Here is a 25346-nt window from a genome sequence, read left to right on the forward strand (position 1 = left end):
GCTTCTTCCTCCTGTTCCTGGTAAAAGTACTTAGGGTTGCAGATATTCTTTTTAAATACAGCTCTCTGTGTCATCAGTATGCTTTGGCAATTGGCTGGACCTGGGCAGCTGGCTACGCTCACAATTTTCACAACTAGCCACATTAGCAACAACTTCTGCTGTCATTGGCCTTTGTAGCCGTAAGACACAAATTGAAATTCCAAGATGAAATCTGCAATGAGCCTCTAAAGAAGGTCCCACCGAGATTCGAACTCAGATCGCTGGATTCAAAGTCCAGAGTGCTAACCATTACACCATGGAACCCTTGGGGCATGCTCAACTGCTCTCTATTTTGCTGGATACATATGTCCGTAGGTTAAGCCCCCTATCCCTTTAACTCCATTACATTTGAATCTTAAAAGAACTTAACCTGAGACCAACTCCAGAACATGTTGCATACCAGGGGGAGAGAAAAGGTCAAAAAGACCTCTCCAAGGCAAAACTAATGTATCTGCTGCAGGTTTGCCTGGTAGTGGCCTTTAGGAGATAACAAATGATCTGTGATTAGCACATCTGGGTGGCTGGCTACGCTCACTATTTTCACAACCAGCCACGTTAGCAACAACTTCTGCTGTCACTGGCCTTTGTGGCCGTAAGACACAAATTGAAATTCCAAGATGAAATCTGCAATGAGCCTCTAAGGAAGGTCCCACCGAGATTCGAACTCAGATCGCTGGATTCAAAGTCCAGAGTGCTAACCATTACACCATGGAACCCTTGGGCATGCTCAACTGCTCTCTATTTTGCTGTATACATATGTCCGTAGGTTAAGCCCCCTATCCCTTTAACTCCATTAAAATTGAATCTTAAAAGAACTTAACCTGAGACCAACTCCAGAACATGTTGCATACCAGGGGGAGAGAAAAGGTCAAAAAGACCTCTCCAAGTCAAAACTAATGTATCTGCTGCAGGTTTGCCTGGTAGTGGCCTTTAGGAGATAACAAATGATCTGTGATTAGCACATCTGGGTGGCTGGCTACGCTCACTATTTTCACAACCAGCCACGTTAGCAACAACTTCTGCTGTCACTGGCCTTTGTGGCCGTAAGAAACAAATTGAAATTCCAAGATGAAATCTGCAATGAGACTCTGATGAAGGTTCCACCGAGATTTGATCTCGGATCACTGTATTCAAAGTCCAGAGTGCTAACCATTACACCATGGAACCCTTGGGCATGCTCAACTGCTCTCTATTTTGCTGTATACATATGTCCGTAGGTTAAGCCCCCCTATCCCTTTAACTCCATTAAAATTGAATCTTAAAAGAACTTAACCTGAGACCAACTCCAGAACATGTTGCATACCAGGGGGAGAGAAAAGGTCAAAAAGACCTCTCCAAGGCAAAACTAATGTATCTGCTGCAAGTTTGCCTGGTGGTGGGCTTTAGGAGAGAACAAATGATCTGTGATTAGCACACTGGGCTCGCTGGCCTACGCCTTTCAAAACTGCTGGCCCGCAGATGTATTCTTTGCAGGACAAGTGTTCAGGAACTGTTTATGATGGAGGAGGTCCAGAGATGGTGCAAGCATAATTGGAGTTTCTGGAGTGAGTAATGGGAGAACAGGAAATCAAGGCCTTTGGGGCCAAAATGGGATGCTGGCAATCACTGTGGAAGAGTAGAGATGAGGCCTGTTGAGAACTTTGAAGATGCAAGAAACTGGGAGAAATAGATACACCAGTGTTAAATTCCACAGGTGGCGTGAAGCATCCATATCCTCTGAACTTGAAAACTTGTCTTTGGACAGAAAACTTTGACAAAGATGGAGTTGAGAGGAATGGCTAGAAGATGAATTTCCCTAATTGTCATGTTTTGCTAAATCTGAGCAAAAAAGACAACTTAGCTTCTTCCTCCTGTTCCTGGTAAAAGTACTTAGGGTTGCAGATATTCTTTTTAAATACAGCTCTCTGTGTCATCAGTATGCTTTGGCAATTGGCTGGACCTGGGCAGCTGGCTACGCTCACAATTTTCACAACTAGCCACATTAGCAACAACTTCTGCTGTCATTGGCCTTTGTAGCCGTAAGACACAAATTGAAATTCCAAGATGAAATCTGCAATGAGCCTCTAAAGAAGGTCCCACCGAGATTCGAACTCGGATCGCTGGATTCAAAGTCCAGAGTGCTAACCATTACACCATGGAACCCTTGGGGCATGCTCAACTGCTCTCTATTTTGCTGGATACATATGTCCGTAGGTTAAGCCCCCTATCCCTTTAACTCCATTACATTTGAATCTTAAAAGAACTTAACCTGAGACCAACTCCAGAACATGTTGCATACCAGGGGGAGAGAAAAGGTCAAAAAGACCTCTCCAAGTCAAAACTAATGTATCTGCTGCAGGTTTGCCTGGTAGTGGCCTTTAGGAGATAACAAATGATCTGTGATTAGCACATCTGGGTGGCTGGCTACGCTCACTATTTTCACAACCAGCCACGTTAGCAACAACTTCTGCTGTCACTGGCCTTTGTGGCCGTAAGAAACAAATTGAAATTCCAAGATGAAATCTGCAATGAGACTCTGATGAAGGTTCCACCGAGATTTGATCTCGGATCACTGGATTCAAAGTCCAGAGTGCTAACCATTACACCATGGAACCCTTGGGCATGCTCAACTGCTCTCTATTTTGCTGTATACATATGTCCTTAGGTTAAGCCCCCTATCCCTTTAACTCCATTAAAATTGAATCTTAAAAGAACTTAACCTGAGACCAACTCCAGAACATGTTGCATACCAGGGGGAGAGAAAAGGTCAAAAAGACCTCTCCAAGGCAAAACTAATGTATCTGCTGCAAGTTTGCCTGGTGGTGGGCTTTAGGAGAGAACAAATGATCTGTGATTAGCACACTGGGCTCGCTGGCCTACGCCTTTCAAAACTGCTGGCCCGCAGATGTATTCTTTGCAGGACAAGAGTTCAGGAACTGTTTATGATGGAGGAGGTCTAGAGATGGTGCAAGCATAATTGGAGTTTCTGGAGTGAGTAATGGGAGAACAGGAAATCAAGGCCTTTGGGGCCAAAATGGGATGCTGGCAATCACTGTGGAAGAGTAGAGATGAGGCCTGTTGAGAACTTTGAAGATGCAAGAAACTGGGAGAAATAGATACACCAGTGTTAAATTCCACAGGTGGCGTGAAGCATCCATATCCTCTGAACTTGAAAACTTGTCTTTGGACAGAAAACTTTGACAAAGATGGAGTTGAGAGGAATGGCTAGAAGATGAATTTCCCTAATTGTCATGTTTTGCTAAATCTGAGCAAAAAAGACAACTTAGCTTCTTCCTCCTGTTCCTGGTAAAAGTACTTAGGGTTGCAGATATTCTTTTTAAATACAGCTCTCTGTGTCATCAGTATGCTTTGGCAATTGGCTGGACCTGGGCAGCTGGCTACGCTCACAATTTTCACAACTAGCCACATTAGCAACAACTTCTGCTGTCATTGGCCTTTGTAGCCGTAAGACACAAATTGAAATTCCAAGATGAAATCTGCAATGAGCCTCTAAAGAAGGTCCCACCGAGATTCGAACTCGGATCGCTGGATTCAAAGTCCAGAGTGCTAACCATTACACCATGGAACCCTTGGGGCATGCTCAACTGCTCTCTATTTTGCTGGATACATATGTCCGTAGGTTAAGCCCCCTATCCCTTTAACTCCATTACATTTGAATCTTAAAAGAACTTAACCTGAGACCAACTCCAGAACATGTTGCATACCAGGGGGAGAGAAAAGGTCAAAAAGACCTCTCCAAGTCAAAACTAATGTATCTGCTGCAGGTTTGCCTGGTAGTGGCCTTTAGGAGATAACAAATGATCTGTGATTAGCACATCTGGGTGGCTGGCTACGCTCACTATTTTCACAACCAGCCACGTTAGCAACAACTTCTGCTGTCACTGGCCTTTGTGGCCGTAAGAAACAAATTGAAATTCCAAGATGAAATCTGCAATGAGACTCTGATGAAGGTTCCACCGAGATTTGATCTCGGATCACTGGATTCAAAGTCCAGAGTGCTAACCATTACACCATGGAACCCTTGGGCATGCTCAACTGCTCTCTATTTTGCTGTATACATATGTCCTTAGGTTAAGCCCCCTATCCCTTTAACTCCATTAAAATTGAATCTTAAAAGAACTTAACCTGAGACCAACTCCAGAACATGTTGCATACCAGGGGGAGAGAAAAGGTCAAAAAGACCTCTCCAAGGCAAAACTAATGTATCTGCTGCAAGTTTGCCTGGTGGTGGGCTTTAGGAGAGAACAAATGATCTGTGATTAGCACACTGGGCTCGCTGGCCTACGCCTTTCAAAACTGCTGGCCCGCAGATGTATTCTTTGCAGGACAAGAGTTCAGAAACTGTTTATGATGGAGGAGGTCTAGAGATGGTGCAAGCATAATTGGAGTTTCTGGAGTGAGTAATGGGAGAACAGGAAATCAAGGCCTTTGGGGCCAAAATGGGATGCTGGCAATCACTGTGGAAGAGTAGAGATGAGGCCTGTTGAGAACTTTGAAGATGCAAGAAACTGGGAGAAATAGATACACCAGTGTTAAATTCCACAGGTGGCGTGAAGCATCCATATCCTCTGAACTTGAAAACTTGTCTTTGGACAGAAAACTTTGACAAAGATGGAGTTGAGAGGAATGGCTAGAAGATGAATTTCCCTAATTGTCATGTTTTGCTAAATCTGAGCAAAAAAGACAACTTAGCTTCTTCCTCCTGTTCCTGGTAAAAGTACTTAGGGTTGCAGATATTCTTTTTAAATACAGCTCTCTGTGTCATCAGTATGCTTTGGCAATTGGCTGGACCTGGGCAGCTGGCTACGCTCACAATTTTCACAACTAGCCACATTAGCAACAACTTCTGCTGTCATTGGCCTTTGTAGCCGTAAGACACAAATTGAAATTCCAAGATGAAATCTGCAATGAGCCTCTAAAGAAGGTCCCACCGAGATTCGAACTCGGATCGCTGGATTCAAAGTCCAGAGTGCTAACCATTACACCAAGGAACCCTTGGGGCATGCTCAACTGCTCTCTATTTTGCTGGATACATATGTCCGTAGGTTAAGCCCCCTATCCCTTTAACTCCATTACATTTGAATCTTAAAAGAACTTAACCTGAGACCAACTCCAGAACATGTTGCATACCAGGGGGAGAGAAAAGGTCAAAAAGACCTCTCCAAGTCAAAACTAATGTATCTGCTGCAGGTTTGCCTGGTAGTGGCCTTTAGGAGATAACAAATGATCTGTGATTAGCACATCTGGGTGGCTGGCTACGCTCACTATTTTCACAACCAGCCACGTTAGCAACAACTTCTGCTGTCACTGGCCTTTGTGGCCGTAAGAAACAAATTGAAATTCCAAGATGAAATCTGCAATGAGACTCTGATGAAGGTTCCACCGAGATTTGATCTCGGATCACTGGATTCAAAGTCCAGAGTGCTAACCATTACACCATGGAACCCTTGGGCATGCTCAACTGCTCTCTATTTTGCTGTATACATATGTCCGTAGGTTAAGCCCCCTATCCCTTTAACTCCATTAAAATTGAATCTTAAAAGAACTTAACCTGAGACCAACTCCAGAACATGTTGCATACCAGGGGGAGAGAAAAGGTCAAAAAGACCTCTCCAAGGAAAAACTAATGTATCTGCTGCAAGTTTGCCTGGTGGTGGGCTTTAGGAGAGAACAAATGATCTGTGATTAGCACACTGGGCTCGCTGGCCTACGCCTTTCAAAACTGCTGGCCCGCAGATGTATTCTTTGCAGGACAAGAGTTCAGGAACTGTTTATGATGGAGGAGGTCTAGAGATGGTGCAAGCATAATTGGAGTTTCTGGAGTGAGTAATGGGAGAACAGGAAATCAAGGCCTTTGGGGCCAAAATGGGATGCTGGCAATCACTGTGGAAGAGTAGAGATGAGGCCTGTTGAGAACTTTGAAGATGCAAGAAACTGGGAGAAATAGATACACCAGTGTTAAATTCCACAGGTGGCGTGAAGCATCCATATCCTCTGAACTTGAAAACTTGTCTTTGGACAGAAAACTTTGACAAAGATGGAGTTGAGAGGAATGGCTAGAAGATGAATTTCCCTAATTGTCATGTTTTGCTAAATCTGAGCAAAAAAGACAACTTAGCTTCTTCCTCCTGTTCCTGGTAAAAGTACTTAGGGTTGCAGATATTCTTTTTAAATACAGCTCTCTGTGTCATCAGTATGCTTTGGCAATTGGCTGGACCTGGGCAGCTGGCTACGCTCACAATTTTCACAACTAGCCACATTAGCAACAACTTCTGCTGTCATTGGCCTTTGTAGCCGTAAGACACAAATTGAAATTCCAAGATGAAATCTGCAATGAGCCTCTAAAGAAGGTCCCACCGAGATTCGAACTCGGATCACTGGATTCAAAGTCCAGAGTGCTAACCATTACACCATGGAACCCTTGGGGCATGCTCAACTGCTCTCTATTTTGCTGGATACATATGTCCGTAGGTTAAGCCCCCTATCCCTTTAACTCCATTAAAATTGAATCTTAAAAGAACTTAACCTGATACCAACTCCAGAACATGTTGCATACCAGGGGGAGAGAAAAGGTCAAAAAGACCTCTCCAAGGCAAAACTAATGTATCTGCTGCAAGTTTGCCTGGTGGTGGGCTTTAGGAGAGAACAAATGATCTGTGATTAGCACACTGGGCTCGCTGTCCTACGCCTTTCAAAACTGCTGGCCCGCAGATGTATTCTTTGCAGGACAAGAGTTCAGGAACTGTTTATGATGGAGGAGGTCTAGAGATGGTGCAAGCATAATTGGAGTTTCTGGAGTGAGTAATGGGAGAACAGGAAATCAAGGCCTTTGGGGCCAAAATGGGATGCTGGCAATCACTGTGGAAGAGTAGAGATGAGGCCTGTTGAGAACTTTGAAGATGCAAGAAACTGGGAGAAATAGATACACCAGTGTTAAATTCCACAGGTGGCGTGAAGCATCCATATCCTCTGAACTTGAAAACTTGTCTTTGGACAGAAAACTTTGACAAAGATGGAGTTGAGAGGAATGGCTAGAAGATGAATTTCCCTAATTGTCATGTTTTGCTAAATCTGAGCAAAAAAGACAACTTAGCTTCTTCCTCCTGTTCCTGGTAAAAGTACTTAGGGTTGCAGATATTCTTTTTAAATACAGCTCTCTGTGTCATCAGTATGCTTTGGCAATTGGCTGGACCTGGGCAGCTGGCTACGCTCACAATTTTCACAACTAGCCACATTAGCAACAACTTCTGCTGTCATTGGCCTTTGTAGCCGTAAGACACAAATTGAAATTCCAAGATGAAATCTGCAATGAGCCTCTAAAGAAGGTCCCACCGAGATTCGAACTCAGATCGCTGGATTCAAAGTCCAGAGTGCTAACCATTTCACCATGGAACCCTTGGGGCATGCTCAACTGCTCGCTATTTTGCTGGATACATATGTCCGTAGGTTAAGCCCCCTATCCCTTTAACTCCATTACATTTGAATCTTAAAAGAACTTAACCTGAGACCAACTCCAGAACATGTTGCATACCAGGGGGAGAGAAAAGGTCAAAAAGACCTCTCCAAGGCAAAACTAATGTATCTGCTGCAGGTTTGCCTGGTAGTGGCCTTTAGGAGATAACAAATGATCTGTGATTAGCACATCTGGGTGGCTGGCTACGCTCACTATTTTCACAACCAGCCACGTTAGCAACAACTTCTGCTGTCACTGGCCTTTGTGGCCGTAAGACACAAATTGAAATTCCAAGATGAAATCTGCAATGAGCCTCTAAGGAAGGTCCCACCGAGATTCGAACTCAGATCGCTGGATTCAAAGTCCAGAGTGCTAACCATTACACCATGGAACCCTTGGGCATGCTCAACTGCTCTCTATTTTGCTGGATACATATGTCCGTAGGTTAAGCCCCCTATCCCTTTAACTCCATTAAAATTGAATCTTAAAAGAACTTAACCTGAGACCAACTCCAGAACATGTTGCATACCAGGGGGAGAGAAAAGGTCAAAAAGACCTCTCCAAGTCAAAACTAATGTATCTGCTGCAGGTTTGCCTGGTAGTGGCCTTTAGGAGATAACAAATGATCTGTGATTAGCACATCTGGGTGGCTGGCTACGCTCACTATTTTCACAACCAGCCACGTTAGCAACAACTTCTGCTGTCACTGGCCTTTGTGGCCGTAAGAAACAAATTGAAATTCCAAGATGAAATCTGCAATGAGACTCTGATGAAGGTTCCACCGAGATTTGATCTCGGATCACTGGATTCAAAGTCCAGAGTGCTAACCATTACACCATGGAACCCTTGGGCATGCTCAACTGCTCTCTATTTTGCTGTATACATATGTCCGTAGGTTAAGCCCCCCTATCCCTTTAACTCCATTAAAATTGAATCTTAAAAGAACTTAACCTGAGACCAACTCCAGAACATGTTGCATACCAGGGGGAGAGAAAAGGTCAAAAAGACCTCTCCAAGGCAAAACTAATGTATCTGCTGCAAGTTTGCCTGGTGGTGGGCTTTAGGAGAGAACAAATGATCTGTGATTAGCACACTGGGCTCGCTGGCCTACGCCTTTCAAAACTGCTGGCCCGCAGATGTATTCTTTGCAGGACAAGTGTTCAGGAACTGTTTATGATGGAGGAGGTCCAGAGATGGTGCAAGCATAATTGGAGTTTCTGGAGTGAGTAATGGGAGAACAGGAAATCAAGGCCTTTGGGGCCAAAATGGGATGCTGGCAATCACTGTGGAAGAGTAGAGATGAGGCCTGTTGAGAACTTTGAAGATGCAAGAAACTGGGAGAAATAGATACACCAGTGTTAAATTCCACAGGTGGCGTGAAGCATCCATATCCTCTGAACTTGAAAACTTGTCTTTGGACAGAAAACTTTGACAAAGATGGAGTTGAGAGGAATGGCTAGAAGATGAATTTCCCTAATTGTCATGTTTTGCTAAATCTGAGCAAAAAAGACAACTTAGCTTCTTCCTCCTGTTCCTGGTAAAAGTACTTAGGGTTGCAGATATTCTTTTTAAATACAGCTCTCTGTGTCATCAGTATGCTTTGGCAATTGGCTGGACCTGGGCAGCTGGCTACGCTCACAATTTTCACAACTAGCCACATTAGCAACAACTTCTGCTGTCATTGGCCTTTGTAGCCGTAAGACACAAATTGAAATTCCAAGATGAAATCTGCAATGAGCCTCTAAAGAAGGTCCCACCGAGATTCGAACTCGGATCGCTGGATTCAAAGTCCAGAGTGCTAACCATTACACCATGGAACCCTTGGGGCATGCTCAACTGCTCTCTATTTTGCTGGATACATATGTCCGTAGGTTAAGCCCCCTATCCCTTTAACTCCATTACATTTGAATCTTAAAAGAACTTAACCTGAGACCAACTCCAGAACATGTTGCATACCAGGGGGAGAGAAAAGGTCAAAAAGACCTCTCCAAGGCAAAACTAATGTATCTGCTGCAGGTTTGCCTGGTAGTGGCCTTTAGGAGATAACAAATGATCTGTGATTAGCACATCTGGGTGGCTGGCTACGCTCACTATTTTCACAACCAGCCACGTTAGCAACAACTTCTGCTGTCACTGACCTTTGTGGCCGTAAGAAACAAATTGAAATTCCAAGATGAAATCTGCAATGAGACTCTGATGAAGGTTCCACCGAGATTTGATCTCGGATCACTGGATTCAAAGTCCAGAGTGCTAACCATTACACCATGGAACCCTTGGGCATGCTCAACTGCTCTCTATTTTGCTGTATACATATGTCATTAGGTTAAGCCCCCTATCCCTTTAACTCCATTAAAATTGAATCTTAAAAGAACTTAACCTGAGACCAACTCCAGAACATGTTGCATACCAGGGGGAGAGAAAAGGTCAAAAAGACCTCTCCAAGGCAAAACTAATGTATCTGCTGCAAGTTTGCCTGGTGGTGGGCTTTAGGAGAGAACAAATGATCTGTGATTAGCACACTGGGCTCGCTGGCCTACGCCTTTCAAAACTGCTGGCCCGCAGATGTATTCTTTGCAGGACAAGAGTTCAGAAACTGTTTATGATGGAGGAGGTCTAGAGATGGTGCAAGCATAATTGGAGTTTCTGGAGTGAGTAATGGGAGAACAGGAAATCAAGGCCTTTGGGGCCAAAATGGGATGCTGGCAATCACTGTGGAAGAGTAGAGATGAGGCCTGTTGAGAACTTTGAAGATGCAAGAAACTGGGAGAAATAGATACACCAGTGTTAAATTCCACAGGTGGCGTGAAGCATCCATATCCTCTGAACTTGAAAACTTGTCTTTGAACAGAAAACTTTGACAAAGATGGAGTTGAGAGGAATGGCTAGAAGATGAATTTCCCTAATTGTCATGTTTTGCTAAATCTGAGCAAAAAAGACAACTTAGCTTCTTCCTCCTGTTCCTGGTAAAAGTACTTAGGGTTGCAGATATTCTTTTTAAATACAGCTCTCTGTGTCATCAGTATGCTTTGGCAATTGGCTGGACCTGGGCAGCTGGCTACGCTCACAATTTTCACAACTAGCCACATTAGCAACAACTTCTGCTGTCATTGGCCTTTGTAGCCGTAAGACACAAATTGAAATTCCAAGATGAAATCTGCAATGAGCCTCTAAAGAAGGTCCCACCGAGATTCGAACTCGGATCGCTGGATTCAAAGTCCAGAGTGCTAACCATTACACCATGGAACCCTTGGGGCATGCTCAACTGCTCTCTATTTTGCTGGATACATATGTCCGTAGGTTAAGCCCCCTATCCCTTTAACTCCATTACATTTGAATCTTAAAAGAACTTAACCTGAGACCAACTCCAGAACATGTTGCATACCAGGGGGAGAGAAAAGGTCAAAAAGACCTCTCCAAGTCAAAACTAATGTATCTGCTGCAGGTTTGCCTGGTAGTGGCCTTTAGGAGATAACAAATGATCTGTGATTAGCACATCTGGGTGGCTGGCTACGCTCACTATTTTCACAACCAGCCACGTTAGCAACAACTTCTGCTGTCACTGGCCTTTGTGGCCGTAAGAAACAAATTGAAATTCCAAGATGAAATCTGCAATGAGACTCTGATGAAGGTTCCACCGAGATTTGATCTCGGATCACTGGATTCAAAGTCCAGAGTGCTAACCATTACACCATGGAACCCTTGGGCATGCTCAACTGCTCTCTATTTTTCTGTATACATATGTCCTTAGGTTAAGCCCCCTATCCCTTTAACTCCATTAAAATTGAATCTTAAAAGAACTTAACCTGAGACCAACTCCAGAACATGTTGCATACCAGGGGGAGAGAAAAGGTCAAAAAGACCTCTCCAAGGCAAAACTAATGTATCTGCTGCAAGTTTGCCTGGTGGTGGGCTTTAGGAGAGAACAAATGATCTGTGATTAGCACACTGGGCTCGCTGGCCTACGCCTTTCAAAACTGCTGGCCCGCAGATGTATTCTTTGCAGGACAAGAGTTCAGAAACTGTTTATGATGGAGGAGGTCTAGAGATGGTGCAAGCATAATTGGAGTTTCTGGAGTGAGTAATGGGAGAACAGGAAATCAAGGCCTTTGGGGCCAAAATGGGATGCTGGCAATCACTGTGGAAGAGTAGAGATGAGGCCTGTTGAGAACTTTGAAGATGCAAGAAACTGGGAGAAATAGATACACCAGTGTTAAATTCCACAGGTGGCGTGAAGCATCCATATCCTCTGAACTTGAAAACTTGTCTTTGAACAGAAAACTTTGACAAAGATGGAGTTGAGAGGAATGGCTAGAAGATGAATTTCCCTAATTGTCATGTTTTGCTAAATCTGAGCAAAAAAGACAACTTAGCTTCTTCCTCCTGTTCCTGGTAAAAGTACTTAGGGTTGCAGATATTCTTTTTAAATACAGCTCTCTGTGTCATCAGTATGCTTTGGCAATTGGCTGGACCTGGGCAGCTGGCTACGCTCACAATTTTCACAACTAGCCACATTAGCAACAACTTCTGCTGTCATTGGCCTTTGTAGCCGTAAGACACAAATTGAAATTCCAAGATGAAATCTGCAATGAGCCTCTAAAGAAGGTCCCACCGAGATTCGAACTCGGATCGCTGGATTCAAAGTCCAGAGTGCTAACCATTACACCATGGAACCCTTGGGGCATGCTCAACTGCTCTCTATTTTGCTGGATACATATGTCCGTAGGTTAAGCCCCCTATCCCTTTAACTCCATTACATTTGAATCTTAAAAGAACTTAACCTGAGACCAACTCCAGAACATGTTGCATACCAGGGGGAGAGAAAAGGTCAAAAAGACCTCTCCAAGTCAAAACTAATGTATCTGCTGCAGGTTTGCCTGGTAGTGGCCTTTAGGAGATAACAAATGATCTGTGATTAGCACATCTGGGTGGCTGGCTACGCTCACTATTTTCACAACCAGCCACGTTAGCAACAACTTCTGCTGTCACTGGCCTTTGTGGCCGTAAGAAACAAATTGAAATTCCAAGATGAAATCTGCAATGAGACTCTGATGAAGGTTCCACCGAGATTTGATCTCGGATCACTGGATTCAAAGTCCAGAGTGCTAACCATTACACCATGGAACCCTTGGGCATGCTCAACTGCTCTCTATTTTGCTGTATACATATGTCCTTAGGTTAAGCCCCCTATCCCTTTAACTCCATTAAAATTGAATCTTAAAAGAACTTAACCTGAGACCAACTCCAGAACATGTTGCATACCAGGGGGAGAGAAAAGGTCAAAAAGACCTCTCCAAGTCAAAACTAATGTATCTGCTGCAGGTTTGCCTGGTAGTGGCCTTTAGGAGATAACAAATGATCTGTGATTAGCACACTGGGCTCGCTGGCCTACGCCTTTCAAAACTGCTGGCCCGCAGATGTATTCTTTGCAGGACAAGAGTTCAGGAACTGTTTATGATGGAGGAGGTCTAGAGATGGTGCAAGCATAATTGGAGTTTCTGGAGTGAGTAATGGGAGAACAGGAAATCAAGGCCTTTGGGGCCAAAATGGGATGCTGGCAATCACTGTGGAAGAGTAGAGATGAGGCCTGTTGAGAACTTTGAAGATGCAAGAAACTGGGAGAAATAGATACACCAGTGTTAAATTCCACAGGTGGCGTGAAGCATCCATATCCTCTGAACTTGAAAACTTGTCTTTGGACAGAAAACTTTGACAAAGATGGAGTTGAGAGGAATGGCTAGAAGATGAATTTCCCTAATTGTCATGTTTTGCTAAATCTGAGCAAAAAAGACAACTTAGCTTCTTCCTCCTGTTCCTGGTAAAAGTACTTAGGGTTGCAGATATTCTTTTTAAATACAGCTCTCTGTGTCATCAGTATGCTTTGGCAATTGGCTGGACCTGGGCAGCTGGCTACGCTCACAATTTTCACAACTAGCCACATTAGCAACAACTTCTGCTGTCATTGGCCTTTGTAGCCGTAAGACACAAATTGAAATTCCAAGATGAAATCTGCAATGAGCCTCTAAAGAAGGTCCCACCGAGATTCGAACTCGGATCGCTGGATTCAAAGTCCAGAGTGCTAACCATTACACCATGGAACCCTTGGGGCATGCTCAACTGCTCTCTATTTTGCTGGATACATATGTCCGTAGGTTAAGCCCCCTATCCCTTTAACTCCATTACATTTGAATCTTAAAAGAACTTAACCTGAGACCAACTCCAGAACATGTTGCATACCAGGGGGAGAGAAAAGGTCAAAAAGACCTCTCCAAGTCAAAACTAATGTATCTGCTGCAGGTTTGCCTGGTAGTGGCCTTTAGGAGATAACAAATGATCTGTGATTAGCACATCTGGGTGGCTGGCTACGCTCACTATTTTCACAACCAGCCACGTTAGCAACAACTTCTGCTGTCACTGGCCTTTGTGGCCGTAAGAAACAAATTGAAATTCCAAGATGAAATCTGCAATGAGACTCTGATGAAGGTTCCACCGAGATTTGATCTCGGATCACTGGATTCAAAGTCCAGAGTGCTAACCATTACACCATGGAACCCTTGGGCATGCTCAACTGCTCTCTATTTTGCTGTATACATATGTCCGTAGGTTAAGCCCCCTATCCCTTTAACTCCATTAAAATTGAATCTTAAAAGAACTTAACCTGAGACCAACTCCAGAACATGTTGCATACCAGGGGGAGAGAAAAGGTCAAAAAGACCTCTCCAAGGCAAAACTAATGTATCTGCTGCAAGTTTGCCTGGTGGTGGGCTTTAGGAGAGAACAAATGATCTGTGATTAGCACACTGGGCTCGCTGGCCTACGCCTTTCAAAACTGCTGGCCCGCAGATGTATTCTTTGCAGGACAAGAGTTCAGAAACTGTTTATGATGGAGGAGGTCTAGAGATGGTGCAAGCATAATTGGAGTTTCTGGAGTGAGTAATGGGAGAACAGGAAATCAAGGCCTTTGGGGCCAAAATGGGATGCTGGCAATCACTGTGGAAGAGTAGAGATGAGGCCTGTTGAGAACTTTGAAGATGCAAGAAACTGGGAGAAATAGATACACCAGTGTTAAATTCCACAGGTGGCGTGAAGCATCCATATCCTCTGAACTTGAAAACTTGTCTTTGAACAGAAAACTTTGACAAAGATGGAGTTGAGAGGAATGGCTAGAAGATGAATTTCCCTAATTGTCATGTTTTGCTAAATCTGAGCAAAAAAGACAACTTAGCTTCTTCCTCCTGTTCCTGGTAAAAGTACTTAGGGTTGCAGATATTCTTTTTAAATACAGCTCTCTGTGTCATCAGTATGCTTTGGCAATTGGCTGGACCTGGGCAGCTGGCTACGCTCACAATTTTCACAACTAGCCACATTAGCAACAACTTCTGCTGTCATTGGCCTTTGTAGCCGTAAGACACAAATTGAAATTCCAAGATGAAATCTGCAATGAGCCTCTAAAGAAGGTCCCACCGAGATTCGAACTCGGATCGCTGGATTCAAAGTCCAGAGTGCTAACCATTACACCATGGAACCCTTGGGGCATGCTCAACTGCTCTCTATTTTGCTGGATACATATGTCCGTAGGTTAAGCCCCCTATCCCTTTAACTCCATTACATTTGAATCTTAAAAGAACTTAACCTGAGACCAACTCCAGAACATGTTGCATACCAGGGGGAGAGAAAAGGTCAAAAAGACCTCTCCAAGTCAAAACTAATGTATCTGCTGCAGGTTTGCCTGGTAGTGGCCTTTAGGAGATAACAAATGATCTGTGATTAGCACATCTGGGTGGCTGGCTACGCTCACTATTTTCACAACCAGCCACGTTAGCAACAACTTCTGCTGTCACTGGCCTTTGTGGCCGTAAGAAACAAATTGAAATTCCAAGATGAAATCTGCAATGAGACTCTGATGAAGGTTCCACCGAGATTTGATCTCGGATCACTGGATTCAAAGTCCAGAGTGCTAACCATTACACCATGGAACCCTTGGGCATGCTCAACTGCTCTCTATTTTGCTGTATACAGATGTCCGTAGGTTAAGCCCCCTATCCCTTTAACTCCATTAAAATTGAATCTTAAAAGAACTTAACCTGAGACCAACTCCAGAACATGTTGCATACCAGGGGGAGAGAAAAGGTCAAAAAGACCTCTCCAAGGCAAAACTAATGTATCTGCTGCAAGTTTGCCTGGTGGTGGGCTTTAGGAGAGAACAAATGATCTGTGATTAGCACACTGGGCTCGCTGGCCTACGCCTTTCAAAACTGCTGGCCCGCAGATGTATTCTTTGCAGGACAAGAGTTCAGGAACTGTTTATGATGGAGGAGGTCTAGAGATGGTGCAAGCATAATTGGAGTTTCTGGAGTGAGTAATGGGAGAACAGGAAATCAAGGCCTTTGGGGCCAAAATGGGATGCTGGCAATCACTGTGGAAGAGTAGAGATGAGGCCTGTTGAGAACTTTGAAGATGCAAGAAACTGGGAGAAATAGATACACCAGTGTTAAATTCCACAGGTGGCGTGAAGCATCCATATCCTCTGAACTTGAAAACTTGTCTTTGGACAGAAAACTTTGACAAAGATGGAGTTGAGAGGAATGGCTAGAAGATGAATTTCCCTAATTGTCATGTTTTGCTAAATCTGAGCAAAAAAGACAACTTAGCTTCTTCCTCCTGTTCCTGGTAAAAGTACTTAGGGTTGCAGATATTCTTTTTAAATACAGCTCTCTGTGTCATCAGTATGCTTTGGCAATTGGCTGGACCTGGGCAGCTGGCTACGCTCACAATTTTCACAACTAGCCACATTAGCAACAACTTCTGCTGTCATTGGCCTTTGTAGCCGTAAGACACAAATTGAAATTCCAAGATGAAATCTGCAATGAGCCTCTAAAGAAGGTCCCACCGAGATTCGAACTCGGATCGCTGGATTCAAAGTCCAGAGTGCTAACCATTACACCATGGAACCCTTGGGGCATGCTCAACTGCTCTCTATTTTGCTGGATACATTTGTCCGTAGGTTAAGCCCCCTATCCCTTTAACTCCATTACATTTGAATCTTAAAAGAACTTAACCTGAGACCAACTCCAGAACATGTTGCATACCAGGGGGAGAGAAAAGGTCAAAAAGACCTCTCCAAGTCAAAACTAATGTATCTGCTGCAGGTTTGCCTGGTAGTGGCCTTTAGGAGATAACAAATGATCTGTGATTAGCACATCTGGGTGGCTGGCTACGCTCACTATTTTCACAACCAGCCACGTTAGCAACAACTTCTGCTGTCACTGGCCTTTGTGGCCGTAAGAAACAAATTGAAATTCCAAGATGAAATCTGCAATGAGACTCTGATGAAGGTTCCACCGAGATTTGATCTCGGATCACTGGATTCAAAGTCCAGAGTGCTAACCATTACACCATAGAACCCTTGGGCATGCTCAACTGCTCTCTATTTTGCTGTATACAGATGTCCGTAGGTTAAGCCCCCTATCCCTTTAACTCCATTAAAATTGAATCTTAAAAGAACTTAACCTGAGACCAACTCCAGAACATGTTGCATACCAGGGGGAGAGAAAAGGTCAAAAAGACCTCTCCAAGGCAAAACTAATGTATCTGCTGCAAGTTTGCCTGGTGGTGGGCTTTAGGAGAGAACAAATGATCTGTGATTAGCACACTGGGCTCGCTGGCCTACGCCTTTCAAAACTGCTGGCCCGCAGATGTATTCTTTGCAGGACAAGAGTTCAGAAACTGTTTATGATGGAGGAGGTCTAGAGATGGTGCAAGCATAATTGGAGTTTCTGGAGTGAGTAATGGGAGAACAGGAAATCAAGGCCTTTGGGGCCAAAATGGGATGCTGGCAATCACTGTGGAAGAGTAGAGATGAGGCCTGTTGAGAACTTTGAAGATGCAAGAAACTGGGAGAAATAGATACACCAGTGTTAAATTCCACAGGTGGCGTGAAGCATCCATATCCTCTGAACTTGAAAACTTGTCTTTGGACAGAAAACTTTGACAAAGATGTAGTTGAGAGGAATGGCTAGAAGATGAATTTCCCTAATTGTCATGTTTTGCTAAATCTGAGCAAAAAAGACAACTTAGCTTCTTCCTCCTGTTCCTGGTAAAAGTACTTAGGGTTGCAGATATTCTTTTTAAATACAGCTCTCTGTGTCATCAGTATGCTTTGGCAATTGGCTGGACCTGGGCAGCTGGCTACGCTCACAATTTTCACAACTAGCCACATTAGCAACAACTTCTGCTGTCATTGGCCTTTGTAGCCGTAAGACACAAATTGAAATTCCAAGATGAAATCTGCAATGAGCCTCTAAAGAAGGTCCCACCGAGATTCGAACTCGGATCGCTGGATTCAAAGTCCAGAGTGCTAACCATTACACCAAGGAACCCTTGGGGCATGCTCAACTGCTCTCTATTTTGCTGGATACATATGTCCGTAGGTTAAGCCCCCTATCCCTTTAACTCCATTACATTTGAATCTTAAAAGAACTTAACCTGAGACCAACTCCAGAACATGTTGCATACCAGGGGGAGAGAAAAGGTCAAAAAGACCTCTCCAAGTCAAAACTAATGTATCTGCTGCAGGTTTGCCTGGTAGTGGCCTTTAGGAGATAACAAATGATCTGTGATTAGCACATCTGGGTGGCTGGCTACGCTCACTATTTTCACAACCAGCCACGTTAGCAACAACTTCTGCTGTCACTGGCCTTTGTGGCCGTAAGAAACAAATTGAAATTCCAAGATGAAATCTGCAATGAGACTCTGATGAAGGTTCCACCGAGATTTGATCTCGGATCACTGGATTCAAAGTCCAGAGTGCTAACCATTACACCATAGAACCCTTGGGCATGCTCAACTGCTCTCTATTTTGCTGTATACAGATGTCCGTAGGTTAAGCCCCCTATCCCTTTAACTCCATTAAAATTGAATCTTAAAAGAACTTAACCTGAGACCAACTCCAGAACATGTTGCATACCAGGGGGAGAGAAAAGGTCAAAAAGACCTCTCCAAGGCAAAACTAATGTATCTGCTGCAAGTTTGCCTGGTGGTGGGCTTTAGGAGAGAACAAATGATCTGTGATTAGCACACTGGGCTCGCTGGCCTACGCCTTTCAAAACTGCTGGCCCGCAGATGTATTCTTTGCAGGACAAGAGTTCAGAAACTGTTTATGATGGAGGAGGTCTAGAGATGGTGCAAGCATAATTGGAGTTTCTGGAGTGAGTAATGGGAGAACAGGAAATCAAGGCCTTTGGGGCCAAAATGGGATGCTGGCAATCACTGTGGAAGAGTAGAGATGAGGCCTGTTGAGAACTTTGAAGATGCAAGAAACTGGGAGAAATAGATACACCAGTGTTAAATTCCACAGGTGGCGTGAAGCATCCATATCCTCTGAACTTGAAAACTTGTCTTTGGACAGAAAACTTTGACAAAGATGGAGTTGAGAGGAATGGCTAGAAGATGAATTTCCCTAATTGTCATGTTTTGCTAAATCTGAGCAAAAAAGACAACTTAGCTTCTTCCTCCTGTTCCTGGTAAAAGTACTTAGGGTTGCAGATATTCTTTTTAAATACAGCTCTCTGTGTCATCAGTATGCTTTGGCAATTGGCTGGACCTGGGCAGCTGGCTACGCTCACAATTTTCACAACTAGCCACATTAGCAACAACTTCTGCTGTCATTGGCCTTTGTAGCCGTAAGACACAAATTGAAATTCCAAGATGAAATCTGCAATGAGCCTCTAAAGAAGGTCCCACCGAGATTCGAACTCGGATCGCTGGATTCAAAGTCCAGAGTGCTAACCATTACACCAAGGAACCCTTGGGGCATGCTCAACTGCTCTCTGTTTTGCTGGATACATATGTCCGTAGGTTAAGCCCCCTATCCCTTTAACTCCATTACATTTGAATCTTAAAAGAACTTAACCTGAGACCAACTCCAGAACATGTTGCATACCAGGGGGAGAGAAAAGGTCAAAAAGACCTCTCCAAGTCAAAACTAATGTATCTGCTGCAGGTTTGCCTGGTAGTGGCCTTTAGGAGATAACAAATGATCTGTGATTAGCACATCTGGGTGGCTGGCTACGCTCACTATTTTCACAACCAGCCACGTTAGCAACAACTTCTGCTGTCACTGGCCTTTGTGGCCGTAAGAAACAAATTGAAATTCCAAGATGAAATCTGCAATGAGACTCTGATGAAGGTTCCACCGAGATTTGATCTCGGATCACTGGATTCAAAGTCCAGAGTGCTAACCATTACACCATGGAACCCTTGGGCATGCTCAACTGCTCTCTATTTTGCTGTATACATATGTCCGTAGGTTAAGCCCCCTATCCCTTTAACTCCATTAAAATTGAATCTTAAAAGAACTTAACCTGAGACCAACTCCAGAACATGTTGCATACCAGGGGGAGAGAAAAGGTCAAAAAGACCTCTCCAAGGCAAAACTAATGTATCTGCTGCAAGTTTGCCTGGTGGTGGGCTTTAGGAGAGAACAAATGATCTGTGATTAGCACACTGGGCTCGCTGGCCTACGCCTTTCAAAACTGCTGGCCCGCAGATGTATTCTTTGCAGGACAAGAGTTCAGGAACTGTTTATGATGGAGGAGGTCTAGAGATGGTGCAAGCATAATTGGAGTTTCTGGAGTGAGTAATGGGAGAACAGGAAATCAAGGCCTTTGGGGCCAAAATGGGATGCTGGCAATCACTGTGGAAGAGTAGAGATGAGGCCTGTTGAGAACTTTGAAGATGCAAGAAACTGGGAGAAATAGATACACCAGTGTTAAATTCCACAGGTGGCGTGAAGCATCCATATCCTCTGAACTTGAAAACTTGTCTTTGGACAGAAAACTTTGACAAAGATGGAGTTGAGAGGAATGGCTAGAAGATGAATTTCCCTAATTGTCATGTTTTGCTAAATCTGAGCAAAAAAGACAACTTAGCTTCTTCCTCCTGTTCCTGGTAAAAGTACTTAGGGTTGCAGATATTCTTTTTAAATACAGCTCTCTGTGTCATCAGTATGCTTTGGCAATTGGCTGGACCTGGGCAGCTGGCTACGCTCACAATTTTCACAACTAGCCACATTAGCAACAACTTCTGCTGTCATTGGCCTTTGTAGCCGTAAGACACAAATTGAAATTCCAAGATGAAATCTGCAATGAGCCTCTAAAGAAGGTCCCACCGAGATTCGAACTCGGATCACTGGATTCAAAGTCCAGAGTGCTAACCATTACACCATGGAACCCTTGGGGCATGCTCAACTGCTCTCTATTTTGCTGGATACATATGTCCGTAGGTTAAGCCCCCTATCCCTTTAACTCCATTAAAATTGAATCTTAAAAGAACTTAACCTGATACCAACTCCAGAACATGTTGCATACCAGGGGGAGAGAAAAGGTCAAAAAGACCTCTCCAAGGCAAAACTAATGTATCTGCTGCAAGTTTGCCTGGTGGTGGGCTTTAGGAGAGAACAAATGATCTGTGATTAGCACACTGGGCTCGCTGTCCTACGCCTTTCAAAACTGCTGGCCCGCAGATGTATTCTTTGCAGGACAAGAGTTCAGGAACTGTTTATGATGGAGGAGGTCTAGAGATGGTGCAAGCATAATTGGAGTTTCTGGAGTGAGTAATGGGAGAACAGGAAATCAAGGCCTTTGGGGCCAAAATGGGATGCTGGCAATCACTGTGGAAGAGTAGAGATGAGGCCTGTTGAGAACTTTGAAGATGCAAGAAACTGGGAGAAATAGATACACCAGTGTTAAATTCCACAGGTGGCGTGAAGCATCCATATCCTCTGAACTTGAAAACTTGTCTTTGGACAGAAAACTTTGACAAAGATGGAGTTGAGAGGAATGGCTAGAAGATGAATTTCCCTAATTGTCATGTTTTGCTAAATCTGAGCAAAAAAGACAACTTAGCTTCTTCCTCCTGTTCCTGGTAAAAGTACTTAGGGTTGCAGATATTCTTTTTAAATACAGCTCTCTGTGTCATCAGTATGCTTTGGCAATTGGCTGGACCTGGGCAGCTGGCTACGCTCACAATTTTCACAACTAGCCACATTAGCAACAACTTCTGCTGTCATTGGCCTTTGTAGCCGTAAGACACAAATTGAAATTCCAAGATGAAATCTGCAATGAGCCTCTAAAGAAGGTCCCACCGAGATTCGAACTCAGATCGCTGGATTCAAAGTCCAGAGTGCTAACCATTTCACCATGGAACCCTTGGGGCATGCTCAACTGCTCGCTATTTTGCTGGATACATATGTCCGTAGGTTAAGCCCCCTATCCCTTTAACTCCATTACATTTGAATCTTAAAAGAACTTAACCTGAGACCAACTCCAGAACATGTTGCATACCAGGGGGAGAGAAAAGGTCAAAAAGACCTCTCCAAGGCAAAACTAATGTATCTGCTGCAGGTTTGCCTGGTAGTGGCCTTTAGGAGATAACAAATGATCTGTGATTAGCACATCTGGGTGGCTGGCTACGCTCACTATTTTCACAACCAGCCACGTTAGCAACAACTTCTGCTGTCACTGGCCTTTGTGGCCGTAAGACACAAATTGAAATTCCAAGATGAAATCTGCAATGAGCCTCTAAGGAAGGTCCCACCGAGATTCGAACTCAGATCGCTGGATTCAAAGTCCAGAGTGCTAACCATTACACCATGGAACCCTTGGGCATGCTCAACTGCTCTCTATTTTGCTGGATACATATGTCCGTAGGTTAAGCCCCCTATCCCTTTAACTCCATTAAAATTGAATCTTAAAAGAACTTAACCTGAGACCAACTCCAGAACATGTTGCATACCAGGGGGAGAGAAAAGGTCAAAAAGACCTCTCCAAGTCAAAACTAATGTATCTGCTGCAGGTTTGCCTGGTAGTGGCCTTTAGGAGATAACAAATGATCTGTGATTAGCACATCTGGGTGGCTGGCTACGCTCACTATTTTCACAACCAGCCACGTTAGCAACAACTTCTGCTGTCACTGGCCTTTGTGGCCGTAAGAAACAAATTGAAATTCCAAGATGAAATCTGCAATGAGACTCTGATGAAGGTTCCACCGAGATTTGATCTCGGATCACTGGATTCAAAGTCCAGAGTGCTAACCATTACACCATGGAACCCTTGGGCATGCTCAACTGCTCTCTATTTTGCTGTATACATATGTCCGTAGGTTAAGCCCCCCTATCCCTTTAACTCCATTAAAATTGAATCTTAAAAGAACTTAACCTGAGACCAACTCCAGAACATGTTGCATACCAGGGGGAGAGAAAAGGTCAAAAAGACCTCTCCAAGGCAAAACTAATGTATCTGCTGCAAGTTTGCCTGGTGGTGGGCTTTAGGAGAGAACAAATGATCTGTGATTAGCACACTGGGCTCGCTGGCCTACGCCTTTCAAAACTGCTGGCCCGCAGATGTATTCTTTGCAGGACAAGTGTTCAGGAACTGTTTATGATGGAGGAGGTCCAGAGATGGTGCAAGCATAATTGGAGTTTCTGGAGTGAGTAATGGGAGAACAGGAAATCAAGGCCTTTGGGGCCAAAATGGGATGCTGGCAATCACTGTGGAAGAGTAGAGATGAGGCCTGTTGAGAACTTTGAAGATGCAAGAAACTGGGAGAAATAGATACACCAGTGTTAAATTCCACAGGTGGCGTGAAGCATCCATATCCTCTGAACTTGAAAACTTGTCTTTGGACAGAAAACTTTGACAAAGATGGAGTTGAGAGGAATGGCTAGAAGATGAATTTCCCTAATTGTCATGTTTTGCTAAATCTGAGCAAAAAAGACAACTTAGCTTCTTCCTCCTGTTCCTGGTAAAAGTACTTAGGGTTGCAGATATTCTTTTTAAATACAGCTCTCTGTGTCATCAGTATGCTTTGGCAATTGGCTGGACCTGGGCAGCTGGCTACGCTCACAATTTTCACAACTAGCCACATTAGCAACAACTTCTGCTGTCATTGGCCTTTGTAGCCGTAAGACACAAATTGAAATTCCAAGATGAAATCTGCAATGAGCCTCTAAAGAAGGTCCCACCGAGATTCGAACTCGGATCGCTGGATTCAAAGTCCAGAGTGCTAACCATTACACCATGGAACCCTTGGGGCATGCTCAACTGCTCTCTATTTTGCTGGATACATATGTCCGTAGGTTAAGCCCCCTATCCCTTTAACTCCATTACATTTGAATCTTAAAAGAACTTAACCTGAGACCAACTCCAGAACATGTTGCATACCAGGGGGAGAGAAAAGGTCAAAAAGACCTCTCCAAGGCAAAACTAATGTATCTGCTGCAGGTTTGCCTGGTAGTGGCCTTTAGGAGATAACAAATGATCTGTGATTAGCACATCTGGGTGGCTGGCTACGCTCACTATTTTCACAACCAGCCACGTTAGCAACAACTTCTGCTGTCACTGACCTTTGTGGCCGTAAGAAACAAATTGAAATTCCAAGATGAAATCTGCAATGAGACTCTGATGAAGGTTCCACCGAGATTTGATCTCGGATCACTGGATTCAAAGTCCAGAGTGCTAACCATTACACCATGGAACCCTTGGGCATGCTCAACTGCTCTCTATTTTGCTGTATACATATGTCATTAGGTTAAGCCCCCTATCCCTTTAACTCCATTAAAATTGAATCTTAAAAGAACTTAACCTGAGACCAACTCCAGAACATGTTGCATACCAGGGGGAGAGAAAAGGTCAAAAAGACCTCTCCAAGGCAAAACTAATGTATCTGCTGCAAGTTTGCCTGGTGGTGGGCTTTAGGAGAGAACAAATGATCTGTGATTAGCACACTGGGCTCGCTGGCCTACGCCTTTCAAAACTGCTGGCCCGCAGATGTATTCTTTGCAGGACAAGAGTTCAGAAACTGTTTATGATGGAGGAGGTCTAGAGATGGTGCAAGCATAATTGGAGTTTCTGGAGTGAGTAATGGGAGAACAGGAAATCAAGGCCTTTGGGGCCAAAATGGGATGCTGGCAATCACTGTGGAAGAGTAGAGATGAGGCCTGTTGAGAACTTTGAAGATGCAAGAAACTGGGAGAAATAGATACACCAGTGTTAAATTCCACAGGTGGCGTGAAGCATCCATATCCTCTGAACTTGAAAACTTGTCTTTGAACAGAAAACTTTGACAAAGATGGAGTTGAGAGGAATGGCTAGAAGATGAATTTCCCTAATTGTCATGTTTTGCTAAATCTGAGCAAAAAAGACAACTTAGCTTCTTCCTCCTGTTCCTGGTAAAAGTACTTAGGGTTGCAGATATTCTTTTTAAATACAGCTCTCTGTGTCATCAGTATGCTTTGGCAATTGGCTGGACCTGGGCAGCTGGCTACGCTCACAATTTTCACAACTAGCCACATTAGCAACAACTTCTGCTGTCATTGGCCTTTGTAGCCGTAAGACACAAATTGAAATTCCAAGATGAAATCTGCAATGAGCCTCTAAAGAAGGTCCCACCGAGATTCGAACTCGGATCGCTGGATTCAAAGTCCAGAGTGCTAACCATTACACCATGGAACCCTTGGGGCATGCTCAACTGCTCTCTATTTTGCTGGATACATATGTCCGTAGGTTAAGCCCCCTATCCCTTTAACTCCATTACATTTGAATCTTAAAAGAACTTAACCTGAGACCAACTCCAGAACATGTTGCATACCAGGGGGAGAGAAAAGGTCAAAAAGACCTCTCCAAGTCAAAACTAATGTATCTGCTGCAGGTTTGCCTGGTAGTGGCCTTTAGGAGATAACAAATGATCTGTGATTAGCACATCTGGGTGGCTGGCTACGCTCACTATTTTCACAACCAGCCACGTTAGCAACAACTTCTGCTGTCACTGGCCTTTGTGGCCGTAAGAAACAAATTGAAAT

At 43.9% G+C, this 25346-nt stretch overlaps 33 non-coding genes across 33 annotated transcripts; all 33 read right to left on the bottom strand.

Annotated features, from left to right (window-relative positions):
• Positions 1-231: 231 nt before the first annotated feature.
• TRNAQ-UUG (transfer RNA glutamine (anticodon UUG)) lies at positions 232-303 on the bottom strand. Its single transcript has one exon. It is a non-coding gene; the product is annotated as a tRNA-Gln (tRNA).
• A 380-nt stretch (positions 304-683) lies between these two features.
• On the bottom strand, positions 684-755 carry TRNAQ-UUG (transfer RNA glutamine (anticodon UUG)). Its single transcript has one exon. It is a non-coding gene; the product is annotated as a tRNA-Gln (tRNA).
• A 1354-nt stretch (positions 756-2109) lies between these two features.
• Positions 2110-2181, bottom strand: TRNAQ-UUG (transfer RNA glutamine (anticodon UUG)). Its single transcript has one exon. It is a non-coding gene; the product is annotated as a tRNA-Gln (tRNA).
• A 380-nt stretch (positions 2182-2561) lies between these two features.
• On the bottom strand, positions 2562-2633 carry TRNAQ-UUG (transfer RNA glutamine (anticodon UUG)). Its single transcript has one exon. It is a non-coding gene; the product is annotated as a tRNA-Gln (tRNA).
• Positions 2634-3535: 902 nt separating this feature from the next.
• TRNAQ-UUG (transfer RNA glutamine (anticodon UUG)) lies at positions 3536-3607 on the bottom strand. Its single transcript has one exon. It is a non-coding gene; the product is annotated as a tRNA-Gln (tRNA).
• Positions 3608-3987: 380 nt separating this feature from the next.
• TRNAQ-UUG (transfer RNA glutamine (anticodon UUG)) lies at positions 3988-4059 on the bottom strand. Its single transcript has one exon. It is a non-coding gene; the product is annotated as a tRNA-Gln (tRNA).
• A 902-nt stretch (positions 4060-4961) lies between these two features.
• Positions 4962-5033, bottom strand: TRNAQ-UUG (transfer RNA glutamine (anticodon UUG)). Its single transcript has one exon. It is a non-coding gene; the product is annotated as a tRNA-Gln (tRNA).
• Positions 5034-5413: 380 nt separating this feature from the next.
• Positions 5414-5485, bottom strand: TRNAQ-UUG (transfer RNA glutamine (anticodon UUG)). The gene has a single exon. It is a non-coding gene; the product is annotated as a tRNA-Gln (tRNA).
• A 902-nt stretch (positions 5486-6387) lies between these two features.
• TRNAQ-UUG (transfer RNA glutamine (anticodon UUG)) lies at positions 6388-6459 on the bottom strand. The gene has a single exon. It is a non-coding gene; the product is annotated as a tRNA-Gln (tRNA).
• A 1355-nt stretch (positions 6460-7814) lies between these two features.
• Positions 7815-7886, bottom strand: TRNAQ-UUG (transfer RNA glutamine (anticodon UUG)). Its single transcript has one exon. It is a non-coding gene; the product is annotated as a tRNA-Gln (tRNA).
• A 379-nt stretch (positions 7887-8265) lies between these two features.
• On the bottom strand, positions 8266-8337 carry TRNAQ-UUG (transfer RNA glutamine (anticodon UUG)). The gene has a single exon. It is a non-coding gene; the product is annotated as a tRNA-Gln (tRNA).
• A 903-nt stretch (positions 8338-9240) lies between these two features.
• TRNAQ-UUG (transfer RNA glutamine (anticodon UUG)) lies at positions 9241-9312 on the bottom strand. Its single transcript has one exon. It is a non-coding gene; the product is annotated as a tRNA-Gln (tRNA).
• A 380-nt stretch (positions 9313-9692) lies between these two features.
• On the bottom strand, positions 9693-9764 carry TRNAQ-UUG (transfer RNA glutamine (anticodon UUG)). The gene has a single exon. It is a non-coding gene; the product is annotated as a tRNA-Gln (tRNA).
• Positions 9765-10666: 902 nt separating this feature from the next.
• Positions 10667-10738, bottom strand: TRNAQ-UUG (transfer RNA glutamine (anticodon UUG)). The gene has a single exon. It is a non-coding gene; the product is annotated as a tRNA-Gln (tRNA).
• Positions 10739-11118: 380 nt separating this feature from the next.
• On the bottom strand, positions 11119-11190 carry TRNAQ-UUG (transfer RNA glutamine (anticodon UUG)). Its single transcript has one exon. It is a non-coding gene; the product is annotated as a tRNA-Gln (tRNA).
• A 902-nt stretch (positions 11191-12092) lies between these two features.
• TRNAQ-UUG (transfer RNA glutamine (anticodon UUG)) lies at positions 12093-12164 on the bottom strand. The gene has a single exon. It is a non-coding gene; the product is annotated as a tRNA-Gln (tRNA).
• A 380-nt stretch (positions 12165-12544) lies between these two features.
• Positions 12545-12616, bottom strand: TRNAQ-UUG (transfer RNA glutamine (anticodon UUG)). Its single transcript has one exon. It is a non-coding gene; the product is annotated as a tRNA-Gln (tRNA).
• A 902-nt stretch (positions 12617-13518) lies between these two features.
• On the bottom strand, positions 13519-13590 carry TRNAQ-UUG (transfer RNA glutamine (anticodon UUG)). Its single transcript has one exon. It is a non-coding gene; the product is annotated as a tRNA-Gln (tRNA).
• Positions 13591-13970: 380 nt separating this feature from the next.
• Positions 13971-14042, bottom strand: TRNAQ-UUG (transfer RNA glutamine (anticodon UUG)). Its single transcript has one exon. It is a non-coding gene; the product is annotated as a tRNA-Gln (tRNA).
• Positions 14043-14944: 902 nt separating this feature from the next.
• Positions 14945-15016, bottom strand: TRNAQ-UUG (transfer RNA glutamine (anticodon UUG)). The gene has a single exon. It is a non-coding gene; the product is annotated as a tRNA-Gln (tRNA).
• Positions 15017-15396: 380 nt separating this feature from the next.
• TRNAQ-UUG (transfer RNA glutamine (anticodon UUG)) lies at positions 15397-15468 on the bottom strand. Its single transcript has one exon. It is a non-coding gene; the product is annotated as a tRNA-Gln (tRNA).
• A 902-nt stretch (positions 15469-16370) lies between these two features.
• On the bottom strand, positions 16371-16442 carry TRNAQ-UUG (transfer RNA glutamine (anticodon UUG)). The gene has a single exon. It is a non-coding gene; the product is annotated as a tRNA-Gln (tRNA).
• A 380-nt stretch (positions 16443-16822) lies between these two features.
• On the bottom strand, positions 16823-16894 carry TRNAQ-UUG (transfer RNA glutamine (anticodon UUG)). Its single transcript has one exon. It is a non-coding gene; the product is annotated as a tRNA-Gln (tRNA).
• Positions 16895-17796: 902 nt separating this feature from the next.
• On the bottom strand, positions 17797-17868 carry TRNAQ-UUG (transfer RNA glutamine (anticodon UUG)). Its single transcript has one exon. It is a non-coding gene; the product is annotated as a tRNA-Gln (tRNA).
• A 380-nt stretch (positions 17869-18248) lies between these two features.
• Positions 18249-18320, bottom strand: TRNAQ-UUG (transfer RNA glutamine (anticodon UUG)). Its single transcript has one exon. It is a non-coding gene; the product is annotated as a tRNA-Gln (tRNA).
• Positions 18321-19222: 902 nt separating this feature from the next.
• Positions 19223-19294, bottom strand: TRNAQ-UUG (transfer RNA glutamine (anticodon UUG)). Its single transcript has one exon. It is a non-coding gene; the product is annotated as a tRNA-Gln (tRNA).
• Positions 19295-19674: 380 nt separating this feature from the next.
• TRNAQ-UUG (transfer RNA glutamine (anticodon UUG)) lies at positions 19675-19746 on the bottom strand. The gene has a single exon. It is a non-coding gene; the product is annotated as a tRNA-Gln (tRNA).
• Positions 19747-20648: 902 nt separating this feature from the next.
• Positions 20649-20720, bottom strand: TRNAQ-UUG (transfer RNA glutamine (anticodon UUG)). The gene has a single exon. It is a non-coding gene; the product is annotated as a tRNA-Gln (tRNA).
• Positions 20721-22075: 1355 nt separating this feature from the next.
• TRNAQ-UUG (transfer RNA glutamine (anticodon UUG)) lies at positions 22076-22147 on the bottom strand. Its single transcript has one exon. It is a non-coding gene; the product is annotated as a tRNA-Gln (tRNA).
• Positions 22148-22526: 379 nt separating this feature from the next.
• On the bottom strand, positions 22527-22598 carry TRNAQ-UUG (transfer RNA glutamine (anticodon UUG)). The gene has a single exon. It is a non-coding gene; the product is annotated as a tRNA-Gln (tRNA).
• A 903-nt stretch (positions 22599-23501) lies between these two features.
• On the bottom strand, positions 23502-23573 carry TRNAQ-UUG (transfer RNA glutamine (anticodon UUG)). The gene has a single exon. It is a non-coding gene; the product is annotated as a tRNA-Gln (tRNA).
• A 380-nt stretch (positions 23574-23953) lies between these two features.
• Positions 23954-24025, bottom strand: TRNAQ-UUG (transfer RNA glutamine (anticodon UUG)). Its single transcript has one exon. It is a non-coding gene; the product is annotated as a tRNA-Gln (tRNA).
• Positions 24026-24927: 902 nt separating this feature from the next.
• On the bottom strand, positions 24928-24999 carry TRNAQ-UUG (transfer RNA glutamine (anticodon UUG)). The gene has a single exon. It is a non-coding gene; the product is annotated as a tRNA-Gln (tRNA).
• Between the last annotated feature and the right edge of the window lie 347 nt (positions 25000-25346).

Source organism: Lithobates pipiens, unplaced genomic scaffold (genome assembly GCF_037356315.1).
Source record: "Lithobates pipiens isolate NorthernLeopardFrog02 unplaced genomic scaffold, aLitPip1_a1.2 Scaffold_18, whole genome shotgun sequence".
In the NCBI taxonomy this organism is placed as follows: domain Eukaryota; kingdom Metazoa; phylum Chordata; class Amphibia; order Anura; family Ranidae; genus Lithobates; species Lithobates pipiens.